Genomic DNA, 24,097 nt, shown 5'->3' on the forward strand with positions numbered 1-24,097 from the left:
GGTCTGGCTTACATGTGACTCCAGAGCCACAGCAATGTGGTTGACTCTCAACTGCCCTCCAAGGGCAACTAGGGATGGGCAACAAATGCTGGCCAACCAGCAACGCCATGTCCCACAAATGAATTTTTAAAAATTGTCGTTATGGGTAACTGAGCATTGGTGTATTTGTATCATCAGCAAAAATATTCAATCGATTTCACTTGTTCAATGGCGGAACCCTGCCCCTAAGTTAGAAGGTTATCAATTCAGACCCTTTATGAGGACTCAAGTACATAATCTAATCTGATACTGAGGACGTGCTACAGTGTCAGTTGTGTTGGAGCTCATGCTGGGCACATTGATGCTCCCGCAAAGATTTCTGTGAGCAAACTCTTTAACAATTCTTCTGCTATATTTTCCGATCCCAGCTGAAGCATCGAAGGGTCAGTGTAGATGTCCACTGAGAAGATTGTTGGGCTCAAGAAAGGGTAGAAGAAGGGAAGACACGTCCCTTTTCACAACAGTGGCTGTTGTATTTGTGCAAGTTTTTGAAGGTCCGAGTCTTCCACTCAGTGAGTGAGTTAGTGAATGGGTGAATGGCTGAGGTGGGTAGGTGATTGAGGTCAGTCAGTGGGTGGGGTCAGTCGGTGGGTGAGTTGATAGTCGGGACGAGGGGTAGTCAGATGGTCGGGGGGTTTAGTCAGATGGTTTGGGTTGTGGTTGTGGGGGATAGACGGGTGTTGAAGTGGGTAGTCGGTGGTCAGGGTTTGTACAGTGGCAAGTGGGGTTGGTTAGTGGAAGTAGTCAAGTGGTTGGGTGACTGCTTGGAGGATTGATTGCGGTGCTCAGTTGAGTTACCCTGGCTAACCACTGAGTTAGGCCATGCAACATTCCACATGTAGATCCCATGTCTCTGCCCAAGTCTCCTCTCTTCCTAAAGGTCAGAGACTTTTGCGATGTCCCGGGCAGCTGAAATCAATTCATCGGAAATTCTAACTTTCCAGACAATTTCCATGCAAGTCTGTGCATCAGGGCTTCTGCAGGGTCCGGATGTGCATCCCCCAACTTACATCTAGAAGATTTGGGCCAATGTGTTAAACTAAAGCCCGCTCTACCTGCTCAGCCCTCAAGTTGTTATTTGAAAGATGACATAGGATATACAGCATAGAAAGAGGCTATTTGTCATCAGTCCATGCCAGTGTTTATGCTCCTCTCAAGCCTCCTCTCATCATTTCTCATCTAAATCTACCATCAGAACCTTCATTCCATTCTTGCTCATTTGTTTGTCTAGCTTCCCTCAAGTCCCAACCAGTTGCTTCAAACACCTCCTGTGGAAGCAGGTTTCATATTCTCATCATTCTTTGGATAAAGAAGTTTCTTCTGAATCCCTATTGAATTTCATAGTATTACAGAATCCGTACAGTGCAGAAGGAGGCCATTCAGCCCATCAAGTCTGCACTGAGTTTCTGAGAGAACATCTACCCAGGCCCTATCTTCATAGCCCCACGTATTTACCCCTCTAATCCCCCTAACCTGCATATCTTGGGACACCGAGAGGCAGTTTAGCATGGGCAATCAACCTAATCCATACATCTTTCTTGGTGACTACCTAATATTGATGGCCACTCGCTATACTCTTCCCCACAAGTGGAAACATACTCTCTGCATCCACTCCATCACAACTTTTCATGATTTTAAGTTCCTCTATATGATCACCCCTCAACCATCTTCGTTTCAAGAGAAACGAGTCACAGCTTGGTGAACCTTTCTTGATATGTGTACCTATGCATTTCTGGTATCATCTAGTAAAAAGGAGAGGAATACTCCTGGTATCCCAGATAATGTTATTTCTCAACAGAAACCATTGCCACTGGACCAGTGTTTACTGCCAGTTGGTCATCAAAACTCAAAATAGGCCCCGGAAAAATAGACCCTAACAAAGAGTCATCCAGACTTCAAACATTGCTCTGTTCTCTCTCTTTTGCACAAATGCTGTCAGACTAGCTAAGATTTTCCAGCATTTTCTCTTTTTGTTTCAGCATTCACAATAATTTGCTTTTACCCTGCAAATCCTTGTTTCATATGTGCACAGCTGCAGTAGGTAAATCCTGCAGTACAGTCCATACCAAAGTGAGACTCCAGAAATAAAGAGGGCAAATGAACAGCGAGGGGGGAATTTTCCCGTCCCAACCGCCACAGGAATTGTAGCGGGCGGGGAGGGTGGACCATGCAAAGGTCCATTGACCTTGGGTGGGAATTACTGGTTTTGGGGCGAGCAGGGCCAGAATGTCCCGCCCTGAGTGTGCAGTATTGGGTTGTGAAAAATCAGATGGGCATGGAGTTTAACCTAGAATCATAGAAACCCTACAGTTCAGAAAGAGGCCAACTGGCCCATCGAGTCTGCACCGACCACAATCCCACCCAGGCCCTACCCCCACACATTTACCCGCTAATCCCTCTAACCTACGCATCTCAGGACACTAAGGGGCAATTTAGCATGGCCAATCAGCCTAACCCGCACATCTTTGGACAGTGAGAGGAAACCGGAGCACCCGGAGGAAACCCATGCAGACACGAGGAGAATGTGCAAACTCCACACAGACAGTGACCCAAGCCGGGAATCGAACCCAGGTCGATGGAGCTGTGAAGCAGCAGTGCTAACCACTGTGCTACCGTGCCGCCCAACCTCAGCAGAAGTGATGAGAGAATAGATACTGGAATTTTCATTTGTTTTTTCCTTTTGGAGGTATTTTGAAGTTAATTTACTTTCACTTAGAATCATAGAATCATACAACGCGGAAGCGACCCTTCAGCCGATCAAGTCCTCATTGACACATTAGAAACATCCAAACTCCCACCTAATACCAATGCCCATATCCGTGAATGTTACAACATGCCAAGTGCTCAGCTAGATACTTTTTAAAGGATGTGAGGCAACCCATCTCCACCACCCTCTCAGGCAGCACATTCCAGACTGTCACTATCCTCTGGGTAAAAAAGTTTTTCCTCACATCCCCCCTAAATCTCCTACTCCTCACCTTGAACCTATGTCCCCTCGTGACTGACCCTTCAACTAAGGGGAATAGTTAGTTGCTCCTTATCCACTCTCTTCTTGCCTCTCATAATCTTGTATACTTGTTTAATTTTAGCTGTTTGATTCTGCAAGCATTTTAAGCTTCTACCTTCTCTGCGGGCTAATTTGAGGCAATGGTGGGTTAATTAATTGGTTATATAGGTGATGAACTTGGTTAGTTAGTCTGAAAGATGAGAGAGAAGAAATAACCAATTCTTCAATCCTTCTTAAATATTCAAATTGTCATGAGACAGAGAGTAGCCATTGTAATCCCTTTTCCCAAGAATACATTAATAAAGTGGATACCTTAGACTAGCTAGTTTATTGTTAGTCATGGACAACATTTTATAATACATATATTAAAATAAAATTAATGAGTACTTAGAATGCATGATTTAATCAAGGACAATCAACCTGAATTTGTTACCAGTAAATTGCATTTGATGGCAATTTAATGGCTTTAAAATAAAAGACCATTTAGATAGGTAAAGAGAAAGCAGTTGACATATTGGAAGGATTTTTAAAAGACATTTGATAACTTATCTCCATTTCCCAGGAAAAAAGTCAGGCATATGGTATAAGAAGAAATGTAGCAGTATGGATAGAAAGTCAGCTGATTAACAGTAATCAGAGTTAGGTTAACTCAAACTGGAGAAGGGGTTCAATGATATGCCCACCACAATATATATTTACAGTTACGATTTTAACTTGAGCACAGTGAACGCAACCTTGAAATTTGCCAATGATACAAAAATAGAGGTTTAACAAACAATGACGAAAACTGTAACATACTTCAGGAAGACATAGACAAGTTGAGGAAATGGACATTGAGGTAGAAGATGCAGTTTAACCTAACCATGTCTGAGCTAATACATTTTTGAACGAACAACAAGGAAAGAGCTCAGGCATTCAATGGAAAGCCACAGAAGGGGCTGGGTGAACATAACCAAATACACAATTCCCTGACAGGTTAATGCAGTTTCATAAAGCCTTAACATAAAGCATTTTTGCAATTCTTTTTGAATAGGGACATAGAATACAAGAGTAAATAAATGCTGATAAGTGTACACAATATCCATTATATTTCAGTTTAAGAAATCCATGAAAAACACATGTCCATCTTCGTGTTCCCCTGGTGAGCACTGCCAGGATGCCCAGTGGGTACTGCCAGGGTGCCCATTGGGCACCACCATGGTGCCCGGTGGGTACTGCCAGGTGGCACTGCAAAGTGGGCACTGCCAAGCCATGTCCCTGACCACCCGGGTGCTTCAATGGCCTTGAGCCTCCCGTTGCAACTGGTCTCTGCTAGTTGAGACCAGTAGTGATTCTCGTTGGTCTTGCGCCACGCCCAAAGGTCGGAAGCTCGGAGAATCCAGTGTCGAACGGGATGTAGATATTTAAATGCTACTTTAAATATGCTCATTAGCTTTTAGCCCAGAGATCAGGTTTGTGCCATTAGAAAGGGACCAGGACGATTGCAAACTGTTTGAAACCGGGCGCAAGGCCAATTTTTAAGTCGGCGTGCTATTTTCCAGGATCGGTTCGATCTACGCCAGGCACGGCGAGGTCAGAAAATCACCTCCATTATTTCCTCTGATTGGGGAATTAGTGACAAGATGTCAAAATATCATTAAAAGAAAGCAGAGGAGGGATAGAATACATTTTGTTACATGGAAAGTTGATGGGATATGCAATACTTTGCCAAAGGAATGGGTAAGTCAAAGCCAATTGCATCTTCAAAAGGAATATTGGATAAATATTTGAGCCAGAAGGATTTTAGGGTGATGGGTATAGAGCGTGGCATTAGAAATAGTATTTGACTGGTCTAGCAAAGTGCTGACATGAACCTTCTGTATGGTAAACCTTTATGGATGACTCAGTAATAGTTCCATTGACTCTGTCTACACTTCCTGCTGCCTTGGCAAAGCAGCCCGCATAACTAAGGACCCCACGCACCCCGGACATTCTCTCTTCCATCTTCTTCCGTCGGGAAAAAGATACAAGTCTGAGGTCACGCACCAACCAACTCAAGAACAGCTTCTTCCCTGCTGCCATCAGACGTTTGAATGGACCTACCTTGCGTTAAGTTGATCTTTCTTTACACCCTAGCCATAATTGTAACACTACATTTTGCAGTCTCTCGTTTCCTTCTCTATGAACGGTATGCTTTGTCTGTATAGCGCGCAAGAAACAATACTTTCCACTGTTTACTAATATATGTGACAATGATAAATCAAATTAAAAAATCAAGATCAAATCAATTCAAAGATTAAGAATGGAAAAAGTTGCATTTACATAGCATATTATCATACCCTTGGATATTCGCAGAGTGTTTTATAATGATTCAGAAACAGTAGATGATGAATTACCAGGTATCTTGATTTTGAGGGAAGAATTTTGATCAAGATTGATCACAAAACGAATGATGCCGAATAGGAAGGTGGGGCAGAGTTTTACTGCCTCACTCACCCTTAAACCGTAAAACCCTGCCTGAGGTCAACGGACATTCCCACGTTCCGCCCCTCACCCGCTCCAATTCCCCTGGGGGGCAGGGCAGTAATATCCCGGCCGTGAGCGTTTTGAAACATTTCTCTTTATCTGCTCTCGTGCAATCTTTCTTGAGATTAATTTTCAGGAAAAAGAAGCACTTGATTTATTTTTGTTAAATGATGGAACATGCCCTGATTTGTCACTTTCAAGATGACCTCATTACACAAATGATGGTGGCCTCTCAAGTATTGTGTTTACAAACGCAGCAAATTGTGCAATTCTTTAGCAAGATAACAATATTTCTTGAACAGAAACAAGTTTTCAAAAAAAAACAGGCCGCTGGTTTGAAATAGCTGTTATCCAAGTTTCCTTTGTGTTGTTAATTGAGTGACAACTTGGTACAATGACGTAAAGTTCTTTTTTAAGCCTCCAACTTTTAAAACATCACGTGCATCATATTTAACTTTACATTTAGAAAATAAACTTTTAGGTCACTGACAGTAACATTATGAAGTATTAACTGTATGGGCGACTGAAGTAAGCCTGCATGTCATTTTTGCTATCATCTTCTATGAATGGGCTTACAACACGTTCTGAGTTTATTTTATGTGACTATAAGTCATTAGTGGCTGTTTAATAGAGCAAACCACAGGATGAAAGGGTTCAAGGTCACATCAGATCAATGGGGTCGCACCATGGCTGAAACAAAAGGTATTTATAAGTAGAACAATGTCCTCTTGTCAGAATTTAATGCCAGAGAAATGAATAAGGGAAAATCTGTTACAGGCTGATTGCCCTGTATGTCGTATGGACAGGACATTACTGGAAGTGTGCTAGAAAGCTACAGTGCAACTTTTTTTGTGTGTGAATGATTTTAATAAATTCCCTTGCCTTCATTTATTAAGGCGGCACAGTGGTTAGTACTACTGCCTCACAGCGCCAGAGACCTGGGTTTGATTCCCGGCTTGGGTCACTGTCTGTGTGGAGTTTGCACGTTCTCCCCATGTCTGCGTGGGTTTCCTCCGGGTGCTCTGGTTTCCTCCCACAGTCCGAAAAATGTGCTGGTTAGGTGCATTGGCCATGCTAAATTCTCCCTCAGTGTACCCGAACAGGCGCCGGAGTGTGGCAACTGGGGGATTTTCACAGTAACGTCATTGCAGTGTTAATGTAAGCCGACTTGTGACACCAATAAATAAACTTTAAACTTTTCCTTCAGTTCTATCCTCTGAATTTCTTGATGCTTTTGTAGTTTGTCTATCATATTCTTTCTCATCTCCTATCCCTATATAAAACAAGAAAATAAGCTGATCCTCACTAATCTTTAATATCTTTTAATATTTCATTTATTCTCCTCTGTATGGTGCCAACAACCTCTTGGTGAAATCACTTTCTTCACAGTCCAATGCAAATCCACATCACAGATTTTCTGAGGTTGCTGCTTTTTGTCTAGGTCCATGTTATCGAGCACTTTAACATGATTGCTAACATCTGGACTGGAACTTTTCTTTTCAGTGCGTGATCTTGCTCTACGTGCCTCGACTCCAGTATGTTCAGTGAAATCAACATCTGTCAACTGGCTGTCTTTCCTCATTAATGTAAAGCCTCCTATTTTTGAAAACAATAAAAAATATGCAAGGTTTCTTAAGCTGTATTACCCCAGAATTTCCATTCTTTTTTTCCAAAGACATTCAATAAAATAATGAGCCCCTGAATAAAGCAAAACATCTGCTGGTGTTATTTTGTGCATGCAGGATTTTAAGATGATAAAAGTGATTGGTTAACTGGACACAGCCAAATAAGTGTAACCTTTCTTTGCATAAGAAAGCCGACTGAAGAGTTGAATGATACAGGGCAATTAAGTTAGTTTATTAATTAGTGTCACAAGTAAGCTTACATTAACACTGCAATGAAGTTACTGTGAAAATCCCCTCGTCGCCACACCCCGGCGCCTATTCGGGTACACTGAGGGAGAATTTAGCATGGCCAATGCACCTAACCAGCACGTCTTTTGGACTGCGGGAGGAAACCGGAGCACCCAGAAGAAACCCATGGAGACACAGGGAGAACATGCAGACTCCGCACAGACAGTGACCCAAGCTGGGGATCGAACCTGGGTCCCTGGCGCTGTGAGGCAGCAGTGCTAACTATTGTGCCACCGTGCCGCCCATCCTCATTCAGTTATCTTATCCATGTATGTATCTAATTGGCTGTATGTAATGAGCCTTAAATAAGACAAACATAATTGTGTATATAATTGAAAACATTTCCAAATTATACTATTTGTTTAATACTTAAGGAGTTAGTCATTTTAATGAATAGATTGGGACAAAAACCCCTCAGAAATGTTGGGGTCATGCAACTTAAGTTTTATAAACTTTCCATTTTCCTTGCATTCATACTTGTAACTGTCTATGTTTCCATAATTCTAAATGCAATCTTGGAACATTTTTATTTTGACATATGTGACCGACCTCATGTCCTGAGAAACGAAAAATAATTTCAGAAATATAATATCTTCGCTGAAAGGGTGTTTAGTAGTTTTTAACAACAAACCTTCCTGTGTTGAATAAAAGGGTATGCATACAGTTAGTATGGCAAAAGTTAAAACAATGCATAAATCTGTGCGGAGTTTGCACGTTCACCCCGTGTCTGGGTGGGTTTCCTCAGGTGCTCCGGTTTCCTCCCACAGTGCGAAAGACATGCTGGTTAGGTGCACTGGCCATGCTAAATTCTCCCTCAGTGTACCCGAACAGGCACCGGAGTGTGGCGACTAAGGGACTTTCACAGTAACTTCATTAGAGTGTTAAGCCTACTTGTGACACTAATAAATAAACTTTCCTTGAATGTTTTCTTGATTAAACCTTGGGTACCCTTGCTGTCATTCCCGAGGTAGATAGAATTCTACAATTCAGTTTAGTCTATGAGAATGGTTCCTTTAGACTAGGCAGAATAAAGAAAGATTACAATTACATATACAGTGACATCAGCCAACAACTCTCTTAAATTAGTGTCGACGATGATTCTTTTCATATCATCTTTAATTACCAGGGAGCGTGCACGACATCCCAGGCTGAATATCCTGCATTGACGGGTGTCCTTAACAGAGAGCCTCTCTGTCTTTGATATTAGCTGGAGTGGCTATACATTGTCCAAGGGCTCTTTGATAAATAGAGTGTAGCTGATGCTGTGAGCTCAACCATGAATGTAGAATGCCAGACCAGAGGATTTGCATCGGAGCTGGAATACGTGAGGCAACACGGCAGGGAAAGTTTTTTAAAAAACCTTGTAATTGCTTTTCCTGTTCTTGCTCCCATGGCTATTGGGTATTTCTGTGCCATGGGTGCATTTTGTCAAGTTAATTGTGATTGGGAGTTATTTTCCATGCAAAAGTTGAAGCTAAGTTTCACTATTTTCTCGATCTTCTCCCTTCAATGTACCTCCTGTTTAACCTTTTTTAAGACATCAGTCCTAATGACTTTCATTTGTTTCTGCTGGTTCTGGTGTCCTTGCTGTTCCCCTTTGCTTGTTTAAATCACCTAACTTTGATTTTCGTCTGCTTAATCTATCTGACCCATCTCACTAGTTTGTGTCTTCCCTCCACCATTCCCCTGGCCTCAATGCTTTCTCGGACCTTTCAATAAAAGTTTAATTTATTAATCTATTAACTTTAGCTTCCCCTCTGGTGAAGTCACCATTCTTGGAGAGTTTAGAATGCACCTTTAACAATGGTTCAGCTTTTCTTTTCCTATTTATCGTGCTAATACCGATCCTTGTATTACTCTTGTCTTCTTGTTGCTGGGTTTTGTTCACCAATGTGCCAGAATAATTACATTCTGTGAGCCAATCCCATCTTGTTTACCACAATCTGGACAATTTTATGAGTCTGTATTCCCAGCACAGAGCCTTGTTGAATAGGAACCCAGATCAGAAGATCAAGTGTGAAGGTCAGTGTGCTCGAATCATGGTGCTCCCAATTTTCTGGTCATTAATTTTCCTGTTGCCTGGGGCTGTTGGCTATTTTTTCTGCTGTTCATGCATTCTATAAAATTAATTGTACCTGGTGCTTTTTTTTACCCAGTTGAGGGGGGCTATGGTTCATTTTCTTTAGATTTTTCCTAAACTTGAAAAGCTGGAGCAGCACCAATCAGGTGCAGTCCTCTCTGCCCAATTCTTCAAGTAGATGCTCTGCTAATAAGACATGCCTGCTTAAAACTCTAGTTATAGCCACGCGGTCATGAGATGTATTGGTGAAGGCAATGATTGCCATGGGGCTGGAGATACTAAATTGGAGCCCTTGACATTTAGCACTCGAGGGTTTATTGGGAGCAATTTTTCTAAAGCAGTACATAAAGAACAAGGAAAAGTACAGCATCGGAACAGGCCCTTTGGCCCTCCTGTGCCAATCATGATGCCCTAACTAAACTTAAAAAAACCTTCTGCCCTTGCTCGGACCTTATCCCTCTATTCCTTCCCTATTCATGCACCCATCCAGATGCTTCTTAAATTTTGCTAATGTGCCTGCTTCCGCCACTTCCTCTGGCAGTGTGTTCCAGGCACCCACCATTCTCTGAGTGAAAAACGTCTCCCGCACATGATGCGCGATTGATTCACACGGGAGGCTAGGACGTACCCGGGAATAAAGGCTTTTATTCACAACAAGATTGGAGCACACTACTTAACAATACTATCCCAGACTAAGGGCTACTAGGAAGTAGCAGTGACCTTTATACTCCTGTAAGAAGGCGGAGCCAAACGAAGTGTACCACATAAACAATGATAACAGGTGGAACACCCCAACCCTAACCCCAACAGTAACAAGAGTAACATATGTACAAGTACCCATAGTGGTAACCATCTATGGTTCATCACAGCACATCTCCCTTAAACTTTGCCCCTCTCACCTTGAATCTGTGCCCCATTGTAATTGACGTTGCCACCCTAGGAAAAAGCCTCTGACTATCCACCCTGTCTATGCCTCTCATAATTTTGTAGACCTTTATCAGGTCTCCCCTCAGCCTCCATCTTTCCAGTGAAAACAATCCTAGTTTTTTCAACCTCTCCCCACAGCCAACACCCTCGAGACCAGGCAACATCCTGGTGAACCTTCTTTGCACTCTCTCCAAAGCTTCCATGTCCTTCTGGTAGCGTGGTGACCAGAACTGCACGCAATGCTCCAAATGTGGCCTAACCAAGATTTTATAAAGCTTCTCAGGCAGTCCCTTGGGATTGAGGATGAATTGCTTCCCACTCTGGTTCAATAGATTCTGAGATGGCCAATAAGTCCAATGTGCAACGTGCAGCCTCTGAGACATGTGAGATAGGTAGGGCTTGTGGGGGCAGGGGGGTTTGGAGGTTGGTGCCTTCTCTCTGATGCTTCGACTTTGCCCCTGCATGTTCCCGAGGTTTCTCAGCACCTTCCTGAATAAACATTCTACTTATTAATTGGTCACAGGTCAGGTACTCCCTATCGCTGGCCCTGATGTCTCCACCCTCCCCCCTCATCCTGGCCAGCCACGATCTCCCCAACATTCGCCGCCCACCCGGTATTCCCAATCCCTCCTCCCCTGGCAGCCCCGAGCACCCCCCCCATCCGGATGGCCAGCCCCAATCACCCCCTTCCTTTCCCCTGCCACCGATCCCTGTGCAGAATGGTAGGAGAGCCCTCCCATTGCCACCGATCACCCCCCTCTGGCTCTGCTCGCTTGGCGCTACCCGGTGTCCAGTGGGCAATGCAAAGGTACTCCATGGGCATTGCCAGTTTGTCCCTTGGGCAGTGTCGGGGGGCAGACTGGCACTGCCAGGCTGGCACTGCCCAGGGGGCACCCCTTCCTTATCCCTGACCTCCTGGGGGGGGCCTCCATGGTCTCTGTTCCCTCCAGCGGGGTCGGCCACCTGCTTCTTTTAGTGGAGATCAGGAGTAAATCCTGCTGGAGTGAACCACTCCCGGTGGGTGGGATACGCTAGCGGACCCGGAGTGTTCAGTCCCGGACCAACTAATGACATTGAAATAGGGATTTAAATATTCAAATTAGCTCCGTGCCAATTTCCAGCACGGAGCTGATAACTCCAAAAAACATGGAGCCGGAGATTCTCGGGGGGTGTGGTGCCCAGCGGGGAGCCCGCTAAATGGCCCCTGCTGATGTCTCACAGCCCGTTGACACCTGGGAGACAGCAGGCTGGGAGAATCGCCCCCATTGTGTACAGTTCTGGTCGCCACACTATCAGAAGGAAAGGATTGCACTGGAGAGACTGCAGGGCAGATTCATCCGGACGTTGCCTGGGATGGAAAGTTTCAGCTATGATGAGAGACTGGTTAGGCTGGCTTTGCTTTCCCTGGAGCAGAGGAAGGAATCTGATAGAGGTATACAAAATTATGAAAGGCACAGGGTAGATCGTCAGAATTTCTTTCCCCATAGCAGAGGTGTCTAAGACCAGAGGGGCATAGGTTTAAGGTGAGGAGTAAGTGATTTAGAGGGGATCTGAGAAAGAGTTTTTTCGCCCAGAGGGTGATGGAAATATGGAACGTGCTGCCTGAGGGGGTGGTGGAGGCAGGTACTCTCAACATTTAAGGAACATCTGGACGAACACTTAAATCATCAAGGCATAGCAAGCCATGAATCAAATGCTGGTAAATGGGATTAGTATAGATTGGTATTTGATGGTTAGGATAGACATGATGGGCTGAAGGGCCTGTCTCTGTGCTGTGTGACTCTATGGTTCTACTGCTCATTTGCAGCATCCATGGAATGACAAGCTGATGCAATAGGAGTCCAAGCAGCTGCCTGAGTTGAAAGGAGCTTACAGAATATCTCCAATTCCTTAGATCTGTTTTCTGCAGATCAGCAGATTGGATCCAGAGGTAATGACATGGGAATCACGGAACTGGAATCAATTGGCCTCTCTCTGAATGGCAGCATTTCTTTCTCTCTCCGTGCCTCTCCATCAGTGTCCTTGCAGTTGCCTGTCAGCCAGACTGCTCAGACTGCCCAAGCCCCCATGCTGAGACATTGCAGACTAAGGTGGAGCCATCCCAGCCTACAGCCTCTCGATGGCTTCCCAGGACAACATGTGAACTGCTTCTTCAGAATCTCAGCAGCCATGTATTCAACTGCCGTACCCTAGAATCACCAGAGCAGCCTGGAACACTCCACCTGAGCCATGTTACTTGCAGAGAAATTGGAAAATTCCAATACAATAAAAATAGCGTCATAGAAAATTATGTGCTGGAAATGACTGATTTGGAACAATAGCAATTTATGATTGTTTTATTATGCTCCTGTATATAATGATAATCTGGGATTGGTTTTAAAATATCGACATTCTTTGAAAAAGATTGAAAGCATTAATAGAATGAATGATACTAGTATTAACTTTAGTCTCGAAATAAAGTTGTCAGATTACATAATTACAGTAATGACGTAGCTCGGAATGGAAATTTGCCCCACATGTGGTGACTAGTTAATGACCAAAAATTTGGCTGAGGATCACCCCTACCTTTGTCCTTGCATATTCCAAATGCGAGCCACTGCCTGTAATAGATGGGTTTGGAGAGCTGCTTCAAGCATTGCTGACATCAGTTTATCATCACCCCTCAGTGCCCAAGCCTGAATGTAATGCCCACCACCAATACTGGGAGAAACTTGAGAGAAAGTAACTGCAAAGGACCATAACATAGCCATTCAACTCCCAGCTGGCCCTGACCCTTCAGTGAGCCTACTGAGTCGGTCCCTAAGCCCTTAGTCTCTTGGCCTTCTTTCCCTCAACCCCCTGATCTGCTCTTTCATTTCCATATTCTGGTTCCTGTTGCTGATTTGGCATGGCAACAAAATCTATCCCCCGGCCTCTGATATTTCTGGACAAAGGTTCCACTCTGACCCAGGGTCCAGCCAGGTCTGTTACATATCTAGGTATACCTGGGTTTGTTAGGTGGACCTTAGCATAATATAGCCCACTAGTGGCTTCACAACTGCTCTTCTTAGACATGAGACACAGTGGCACAGTGGTTAGCACTGCTGCCTCACAGCACCAGGGACCCCGATTCGATTCCAGCCTTGGGTGATTGTGTGGAGATTGCACGCTTTCCCTGTGCCGGTGTAAATTTTCTCCAAGTGCTCTGGTTTCCTCCCACAGTCCAAAGTTGTTCAGGTTAGGTGGGTTGGTCATGCTAAATTGCCCCTTTGTAGGTTAGGGAGATTAATGGGGTAAATATGTGGGGTTATGGGACTGGGACCTGTATAAGATGCTCTGTCGGAGAGTCGGTGCAGACTCGATGGGCCTCCTTCTGCATTGTAGGGTATCTATGAGATTAATTCACTTTGTGAGAATACAGGAACAGCGCCTCTCACACCTATTTCATCGTCCTAATAGAAGGCTGATCTCCATTTACTTGCCTTATCTCCATTTTCCATTAATCATTTTCATTGCTTTTTGTACCTGTGCACCATCATTTTGTGAATTATGTGCATGGGCATAGAGTCATCGAGGTTTACAGCATGGAAATAGACCCTTCGGCCCAACTTGTCCATGCTGCCCTTTTTTTTAACCACTAAGATAGTTCCAATTGCCCGCGTTTGGCCCATATCCCTCTTTACCCATCTTACCCATGTAATTGTCTAAATGCTTTTTAAAAGACAAAATTGTACCTGCCTCTACTACTACCTCTGGCAGCTCACCACCCTCTGTGTGAAAAAATTGCCCCTCTGGACACTTTTTATCTTTCCCCTCTCACCTTAAACCTATGCCCTCTAGTTTTAGACTCCCCTATCTTGGGAAAAGATGTTGACTATCTACCTTATTTATCCCCCTCATTATTTTATAGACCTTTATAAGATCACCCCTAAGCCTCCTACGCTCCAGAGAAAAAAGTCCCAGTCTATCCAGCCTCTCCTTATAACTCGGTAGCATCCTAGTAAATCTTCCCTGCACTCTCTCTAGTTTAATAATATCCTTTCTATAATAGGGTGACCAGAACTGTACACATTACATACTTTTATGTCCTCCACATCTCCTCATCACTCTTATTGTCAGGAATGTTACCTTCAGGTTGGATCCTAAATTCTTCTAAACATTTTAGATGTGAAAAAATAATTTCACTTTCTTTGTAGAACTGCAATGAGCTGTCTTCACCACCGTGGTGAAACAGATCACCTACCCATTATATAGCCTGGGGTACATTGGGAAGCAGTCAGGTTTTATAAGGGTAACTAAATTATAACCTTAAGTAATTTCCCACATGTATATTAGGATTGTACAATAAGGTTTGAGATGTCTAAACTATGACTCCCCACACCCCCCACAACAGGAAAGAAAGTTCTATTAAATGAAAAGCAAATAAGGATAAAAAATGTTCCGTTTAGAGAAAATTCTGTATTTTGTTTGAATGAAAAATGAGCTTCAGCTGTAGAATATTTGTTAGTCATCATAAAAATATTACTGAACGGAATATTTCAGAGCCATGTTGGCTACAGTAATATGAAAAGAAGATTATTTGGCTGCGTCTAGTGCTAATGATGAATTGTCAAATACCAGTAAACATTTATGGGACAAATGGGGCAAAGAAACCCAATAGGGTTTTAATTATTTAACCTAGCGTTGCTTAGCAACAATATAAATTCCACGACCACTTCTAACAATGAATATTGAGAAACCCCTGCCTGAGAGAAGTTTTTCAGTTTAAAATGAATGCCCACACACACAGGATTTCCCAGCAGGTGGTGCACATTGGGAATTTGGGCATGGGGAACTGTATTTCCAATCCGTTCAAGAGTGCAGGCTGCACTGAACTCCCAGCGTGTGTTCCTCTCACTCAACACACTGCACCTGGAACATTAATCCATAGAATATACCTAAATAATCAGGGCATGCTACTACTCATGCCTCCAGCATTATAACGTACTATTAATGTTTATAATTAAATCATACTAGACCAAGTCAATCATCATACGGCAACAGCCCGTGACAAATCCTGCAAATCTTTTCCTGACAGCACAACTCGCTCTTTCAATATTTGCCTCCAGTGATACTTCCATTTAAAGCACATTCTGGCTCTGTGTTTCTTTCAGTCCAATTAAAAGTGAAGGAGGATAATAACTGCAACAGCTGACCACACAGTCAGCAAGTGTCCAGCGCCACTTGCTCACCAGCAATGTTTAAAATTAAAGTTCAGAATGAGATAACTGCGTTCCAACTATATGGAATGTTGTTCGAGTAACCAGTTGGACTTAGAAACTGAACAAGCGATAACTTTATTATTCTCAAAGAATTAGTGATACAGAATTGAAAAGAGGCTATATTAAGATATATGAAACTTAAATTCAAAAAAGGAAGAAAAGGCAGGGGTGTTTGTAACCTGCCAACGTTGAATTTCACACCCGTGCACTGACTGTTCTTCCATGCCAGTTTTATGTATCTCTGTATCCTAATTAGGCAGAACATTAATCAAAATATTCTGCGGTGGCATTAAGGCACATCTGTCTTCTACATTCCAAACAAAAGCTGTCACGCATTCCATTTACCCAGTGTCACCAGTTCCAAAAAACAACTGTTTTACAGTAATGGAGTAGATAGGGATAAACCGTTCCCATTGATGGAAGGATCAAGAACACAAGGGCACAAATTTAAGGTGATTGACAAAAGAAGCAATGTTGCCAAGAGGTAGTCTTTTTCGTACAGCGAATGGTTAGGATCTGGGATGCACTGCCTGAGAGCGGGGGAGAGGCATGTTCAATCAAGGCCTTCAAGAGGGAATTGGACTATTATCTGAAAAGGAAAAATATGCAGGGCTAAGGGGAGAAGGTAAGGGAATGGCGTGTTCTGAATTGCTCCTTCAGAGACTCAACACAGACATGTGGCCTCCTTCTGTGCTGTAACCATTCTGTGATTGATTCTGTAAATAAAATGTTTCATTATACTGGTAATCGCAGGGCTTTTCGTTTGCCAATTATAACGTACAATTAGTTACAAACGTCTTTATGTAAAATCTTGAACTACTCAACTAACTAGTGTCATTTTAGCACACTGCTGCAGCTTGGTTAGCTTTCAGCACTCAAAACAGCCTGCAAAGAAAGATTATCACAACTATTAACCAGAAACCATTGTAGTATAAGGGTCTGGCACATATAGGGTCAATGTGGGACTGATCAGTATTGCCCACACAGTGATGTTGGAGAGGACATCACTGCCACCTAGAGGTGAGCATGGTGCTGGACAAAGCCATGTGCTGACCTAAGCATGGGGACAGCTCCTAGATTGTACCTTTTGCTGTATATGTGAAAATAGTTACAGCAGTTAAAGACTTACAGTTAACCTCTAAAGGCTACAAAGACTTCATCAAACCTATTGAGAAAAAACCAACATCTCACAATATAGTGGCAGCAGAAGGATAAAAACCAAAAACATTTCTAAAATTCAGAGATAAACCATATGCTGGAAGGCTGAGGAAAAAATACAACAAAGCAATCTGACCTGAACAGAAGCTGCAAAAAGCAGAGGTGCAGAGGAAAAATTGCCAAGAGAAAACTCCAAAGAAAGGCTTGGAAGCTTAAGGCACAAATGTAAAATTCCTTATAGCAGCAGAAGACTGCATTGCAGCTCCTTTGGAAGTTCAGCTTCAATTCCCGGAGCGCAGAGTCAGAAAGGTGAATGAAATCTTTTAAAATTCCAGGCCACAGATAGTCCTGAGGAATCTTTAAATCATTCAGTCAGAAGAGCAGTTTGACAAGACCTTTTCCAGGCAGCCATTATTGAGGAAAACATCTTACAAGCTTAGTGTCATCACCATTGCTATGGAGCCTATCAAAACCAGCAAGCATGAGAAACCCCTTTGTCCCCAAGTGAAGGGTGATGTCGTCTCAAACTTCAGACAACTCTTAAAGCAGAAACTACACTTTTAAAACCTTGAACATAGATCAGAATTCCACAAATCTAATTCAATTCAGACCAATCCAAGGCCCAGATTATTCAATTTGGGCTTTTTGGAGGTAAAGATTCTTAAGATACAGAATCACTTCAATTTTAAATAAAAAGTCAAAACAGTGCAGGTAAACACACTGTTTTACATGGTAGGTCCAATTGTGGATGACATTATTGCAAGACATTAAATGAAGGAATCACCCACAAAATTCAAAGAAGTACTAAAATCGTTTGATGTTTATTTGAATCTAAGAAGTAATAAAATATTTTGAATCAGTAAGAGAGTCAATAAGAGAGTCCAACAGCCAGAAGAACCTGTTGATTCATTCAGCAATGATCCTTACAGTTAGCAGAAGGTTGTGAGTATGGAGCTTTAAAATCAGAACTGATAGGGAAAAATGGTTTCCACTTGTGAAAGGATTGAGAATGAGAGGGCACAGATTTAAAATAATTAGTGAAAAGAGCAACAGTCACATGAGGAAAATGCTTTCGTGCAGGTTAGGGTCTGGAATGATCTGGCTGAGATTGTGCTGGAGCCAGGGTTCATTGAAGCATTAAAACGGGAATTAGACTATCATTTGAAAAGAAGGCATGCGCAGGGTTATGGGGAGAAGGCAGAAGAATGGAACCAGGTGACTGCTCATTCAGAGAGCTAGCGCAGACACAATGGGCCAAATGGCCACCTTCTGCACTGTAACAATTCTGTGATTCTGTGAGCTCATCGTAGACAGAATAGCGGTAGGAGTAGCAGATGCCACTTTCTCTGACCTCCTACAAGCAAGGGAAGATCTAACCCTGAAGAAGGCAATCCATACAGTTAGACAGACTGAATTCCGTGAGCTGTACAGGGCTATTTTAAGGGGAAGAATAAATCATAGAAATCATAGAAACCCTACAGTGCGGAAGGAGGCCATTCGGCCCATCGAGTCTGCACCGACCACAATCCCACCCAGGCCCTACCCCCATATCCCTACACATTTACCCGCTAATCCCTCTAACCTACACATCTCAGGACACTAAGGGGCAATTTTTAGCATGGCCAATCAACCTAACCCGCATATCTTTGGACTGTGGGAGGAAACCCACGCAGACACGAGGAGAATGTGCAAACTCCACACAGACAGTGACCCAAGCCGGGAATCGAACCCAGGTCCCTGGAGCTGTGAAGCAGCAGTGCTAACCAATGTGCCACCGTGCCGCCCTGGTGCAAATCTTGGTGCAAAGGTCAACCCACAGCTCAGCTAGTTAACTAAGTAAGACAGACTCCAGGCCAGGGAAAGCAATACCCAAACTGGCCAGCAGAGTGACCATGCTGTGAAGAAAAGCGCCCCCACAGGTGAGCTCCTGCAATTTCAGTCCAATTCTTTCAGTGCAACAGGATCGGACACATCTGCAAACTGTGCAGGACAACTCTGAAATGCACAGAAGGCCCAAAGATAATCCACGAGGTTGAGACTACAAGCTTGGAAACACACAACCATGCTTCTTGGGTGAAGTCAAAGATCTTGGTTTCTCATTTTGGAATGTGGACATTTCAGTCAATGGTTATTTAATAAATTTAAAATTCAATATAGGAGGCTGATTGCAATATGGACATTCACATTTCCATATAATTAGCGAGCACAGGATGGTATTCTCCAGGCTCACTAATGCCTCCCCCCACCCCACTAGGAGAGGTTCCTACCAGTGGGGATTAAAACTGGTCCCCATAAACAGGGGTAAGGTGTGATCACCCCGCCATTGAGGGCCCCCGGGAGATCAGGGGAAGGAGGTACCCCTGGGCAGTGCCAGCTTGGCAGTGCCAGCCTGGAACCCTGACACTGCCACTGGGCACCCTGGCACTGCCCACCAAGCACACTAGCACTGCCCACCAGGCACCGGATAGTACCAAGGGAGTGGGGCCAATCAGTGATGGTGGGAAGGATTCCACTGCACACTCCGCAATGGGATCCGTAGGAGATGGAAGGAGGAGGGTGATTGGGGCTGTACATGGAGGGGGGAGAGATCGGGGCTTCACATGGGGGGGAGATTGGGGCTGACATGGGGGGTGTCGGAGCTGGCCATGGGGGAGCTGACAATTGTGGCTTGCCCGGTGGAGGGGGGGGGGGGGGGTTGGATAGGCCGGTGATTGGGGGGAGTCATGGAAGTGATCTGTGGGGGGATTGGGAAGCCGATGATCAGAAGGAGGAGCCTGGGAAGCATTCGGGAGGCTGGCGATCAGAAGGCCGAAGATCGGGGTGGGGGGGGGGGGGGAGGGGTGTGTGTGTGTGTGTGTGTGTGTGTGCCAGTACGCATGCAACGATCTCCCCACTGACGGATCAGCGCATGCACAGTGGCCCGCTCAGCACTATGCTGCCGGCCTCTCCAACAGGGTGAGGCCCCGCTCCCCCTTACCGGTGTAAATCCCCTGAGGCACTCTGTAGAGCACAGAGTGCTGGAAATTCATTCAACTTAGTACCCCAAAAACTGTTGGGCACTTGGGTTTTTTTTGGGAGAATTGTCCCCTATATGTTTTGATGAGACCACCTCTCATTCTTCTAAATTCCCATGAGTAGAGTCCCACCTTCTTTAACCTTTCCTCATAACACAATCCCTCCGTATCAGGGATCATCTCAGTGAACCGTCTCTGAACTGCCTTCAGTGAAATAATATCTTTCCTTAAATAATGGAACCAAGACTGCTCCCAGTGCTCCAGATGTAATCTCACCAGTACCTTGTACAGTTGCAGCAAGATTTCCCCACTCTTATACTCCAACCTCCTTGAAATAAGGGCCAGCGTTCCATTAGCCTTCCTGATTACCTGCTATCCTGTGTGCTAGCTTTCTTTCGGCAAATCCCAGCTGGCCACTCCTCTGACAGTAAAGCAAATGAGGTATGGAAGGGTTATAAGATCTCCAATTTGCCTGAACCTTTGTATTCAAGGACTTGAGTGGGAGAGATGGCATAGTGATGTTGTAATAATGACAATGTAACATGATAGTAATAACAATATAAGATATCGGGTAAACTATAATCATTTAAAATACATTGAATAAAGTCTTGGGGTGAGGTATAGTAAGAAGTTTAACAGATTTATTTGGTACCCCAGTCCAACGCCGGCATCTCCACATCGTGAGGTATAGTACAAGGGTCTGGCACACATATAGGGTTAATGTGGGACTGAGTGCAGTGTCTCCCACACAGTGATTCAGAGTGGATATGACCCACATCTCGAGGCCAGTGTGGTGTTGGATGTGTACAAATCTAAGCATGGAGACAGCTCCTAGCTTGTACCCTTTACTGTATACTTGTAAATACTTCCAGTAGTTAATAAAGTCTTACAATTAAACCTTCCAAGAATTACAAAAACTTCATCAAACCTACCGAGATGTAGCTAACACCTTACAACAATCATCACAAGAAAAACAGTTTGAATCTTGCCTTTTCAAACCAAAGCTCCCTTATCCTTTATATACCAGCTTCTGTGAAGAGAACTGGGAAGGAATGAAGTGTTATGCATAACAAGCTGATATATGCTAGTATTGGGAAAAAATACATAGAGACATAGAAACTAGTAGCAGGAGAAAGCCATTCAGCCCTTCAAGCCTGCTCCATCATTCATTTTGATCATGGCTGATTATCGAATTCAATATCCTGATCCCCCCCCCCCCACCCCCGCCACCCCCTCCCCATGTCCCTTGATCCCTTTGGCCCCAAGAGCTATATCTCATTTCTTCTTGAAATCAGACAACATTTTGGCCTCAACTACATTCGGTGGTAGTGAATTCCACACATTCACCACTCTCTGGGTGAAGAAATTTCCCCTCACCTCAGTTCTAAAAGGTTTACCCCTTATTCTCAAACTATGACCCCTAATTCTGGACTCCCCCACCATTTGGAACATTCTTTCTGAATCTACCCTGTCTAACCTGTAAGTTTCTATGAGATCCCCTCTCATTCTTCTAAACTCCAGTATAGGAGGTTAAATTCAACTTCAGTTGGGGGTGCAAAAAGGTTGTTACCATTCAGCAACCTTTATAAACTTAATTTGCTTTCCTTTCCATTGCTTTCACTCTTTAAAAATCTCTTCACTTCCATGTCGTGAAGACACTTCCATCTCTTCAGTCTGAGCTGATTGCAAATCCATGTTTTAGAGACAGAAGTGCAAAGTTCTCATTCTTTGAACTATCACGTCTCCTCTAAAGGCTTCTTAATCATGAAATGACAGCTTTGTTATTTTGACAGATGTCTGTTTATAACTATTCAGGATATTTTTCAACTGTTGTCAATCTCATTGGGATTGAAGTTGCAGTTCAAGGAGAACACGCATAATATCAAGTTGAATTCCATGATGGGATCTCTCATGTTCCAGATGTATGTGTCTGGAACTACAGTCTTCATGTCAGCTAGTTAGACTTGAAGGTTATACCAAGCTAGTGGAGGGGACGGGACGGGACGGGGGGGGAGGGGGGAAGGAATTGTAGACACAGAGGGAGTGGGTAGGTTCTTGCAAAGAAAGCTTGATGAAGGGTGCACCTTAAGCAGCAGCTAATTAATTTCAAAAGTGTTAAGAATCAGAAGCACAAATAAAAGGCTTGTGTATATTATGGATAGAATAGAAAAGTTGAAAGAGATATGGGGATGATTGTTGACATATAACTCAAAGGGCGGGATTTTCCAACCACGCTCTCCACAAGGCTAGAAAATCCTGCCTGGGATCAACAGACTTTTGCACGGTTCATGTCCCACCCGCTATGATTCCCGTGGCAGGCAGGATTCTGCAGAGAGTCCAAATAGTGTGACGCAGCAATAATCAATGCAAATTGTGTTGTTATTGCTGCCTGATGTCATGCTGTAGATGTGCACCCTGGTCAGGCAGAATCTATGGTGTCATTTTTTGAGTGGGCGATGTCATTTACTGCCAATGCATATCAGGAAACCCCCAGGCCCACTGCTCACAATGTTCTATCCATTCATTTAAGAAAAGTAAAACATGGGCAGCTGATGTGTTTTCCCAGTTCCAACATTGCAAATCTATGCTGTTAGAATATTGAATGCAATATACTCGTTACAGTATGGAAGAGAGCAAGGTGGTTGTTCCCCAGGGTTAGAGGGAAGAGTTACAGAGGCTAATGCTTTTCAATCTCAAATACCAAAGAATGAAGAAATTATTGATGTAACAAAGCAGTGGAAGAGAGCACATGCCCAAGTTAGCGAAGGACCTGTTTAGGACAGAATATCAAGAGATTATGCTACTGACCTAAATCTAGAATCAATTTTTAGGATGTATGGTTGAGGTAAATATTGAGATTGTTGTAAATTCACGTTTTGTATGGGATATAGCAAAGAATATTTAAATACCCTAATAAAGAATGTACAATTTAACAGAAAGATCATGTAAACATAAAATAATAATCTATTTTTTCTCCCTAGCATGTTTGCTAGAAAACTGATGGGTTATGTCTTCTAATCTTCTAGTCACCTACCTGACATGCACTGATATTGCTGCTCCCCGGTCTGTTGCTGCAACCTTCAGCCAGTTAGCTTTTTAAAATAGCAATAAAAAGTGCTGGGAAAACTCAGCAGGTCTGGCAGCATCTGTGGAGAGAGAAACACAGTTAATGTCTTGAATCTAATCTGACTCTTCTTCAGAACTGGAGTCCTTCCAAATCTTTGTCCTCTACAAGGACAAGAGCAGCAGACACATAGGAATTCCACCGCCTAGAGTTTCCCCTCCACTTCACTCACCATCCTGACTTGGAACTGTACCATTGTTCCTTCATTGTCACTGGGTCAAATGCCTCCCTCCCTAACTGCACTGTGGGTATACCTACACCAGATGGACTGCAGGGTTTCAAGAAGGCAGCACACCATCACTTTCTCAAGGGTAATTAGTGATGGGTGTTAAAAATGCTGGCCTAGCCAGCGATCCCCATGGACTGTAAAAGAATTAAATGAAAATAAAGGCCGATGCAAATGCAATGAGCTGGTCGATGGAATTCTGATACAAGCTACCCCTGAAAACTGGTGCAGGTGCAACTTCTCTCACATTGGGGCCCCGCAAACATTCAGAACTCAAATGTCAGCAAATTTCTCAATTCAACGGTGGCAGCACAGCTGAGACCAGCTTCTATGAATGTGACTTATATACCACAAGAGAAATAGTACAAGTTAGAACATCTCTGACCAAGAGTCATCCAGACTTGAAACATTGGCTCTGTTCTCTCTCCATTGATGCCGTCAGACCTGATGAGATTTTCCAGCATTTCGTGTTTTTGTTTCAGAAATAATATTTTCAAGGGTGGATTTGGGACAAATGCTGTATATAGTTCAATGTTTTATTGTGAGACTGTGCACCTGCAGGATCACATTGCTGGTCTTGTAAGAAAATTATGACAATCACCAGGACTACAAATTTTGAGAGCATTTCAGTTTTATTAACGAACTTACTTATTTTTGAAATGGCAAGTTATTATGAAGAACACCATCAACAAAGATGAGGTATATTTAACTTTTGCACATGAGCAAACCAGATGTTCCAAATCTGCAAATCTTTCTGATCAGTGTTCTATTTCTTGTTCATTTGTGCCTAACATTTGTAACATGTATAAAATAAAACATTTTTTCATTCAGTGCTGTTAAATGATATTGTTGCATCAGCTTACA

The sequence above is a fragment of the Mustelus asterias genome, chromosome 3 (assembly GCF_964213995.1).
Source record: "Mustelus asterias chromosome 3, sMusAst1.hap1.1, whole genome shotgun sequence".
Classification (NCBI taxonomy): domain Eukaryota; kingdom Metazoa; phylum Chordata; class Chondrichthyes; order Carcharhiniformes; family Triakidae; genus Mustelus; species Mustelus asterias.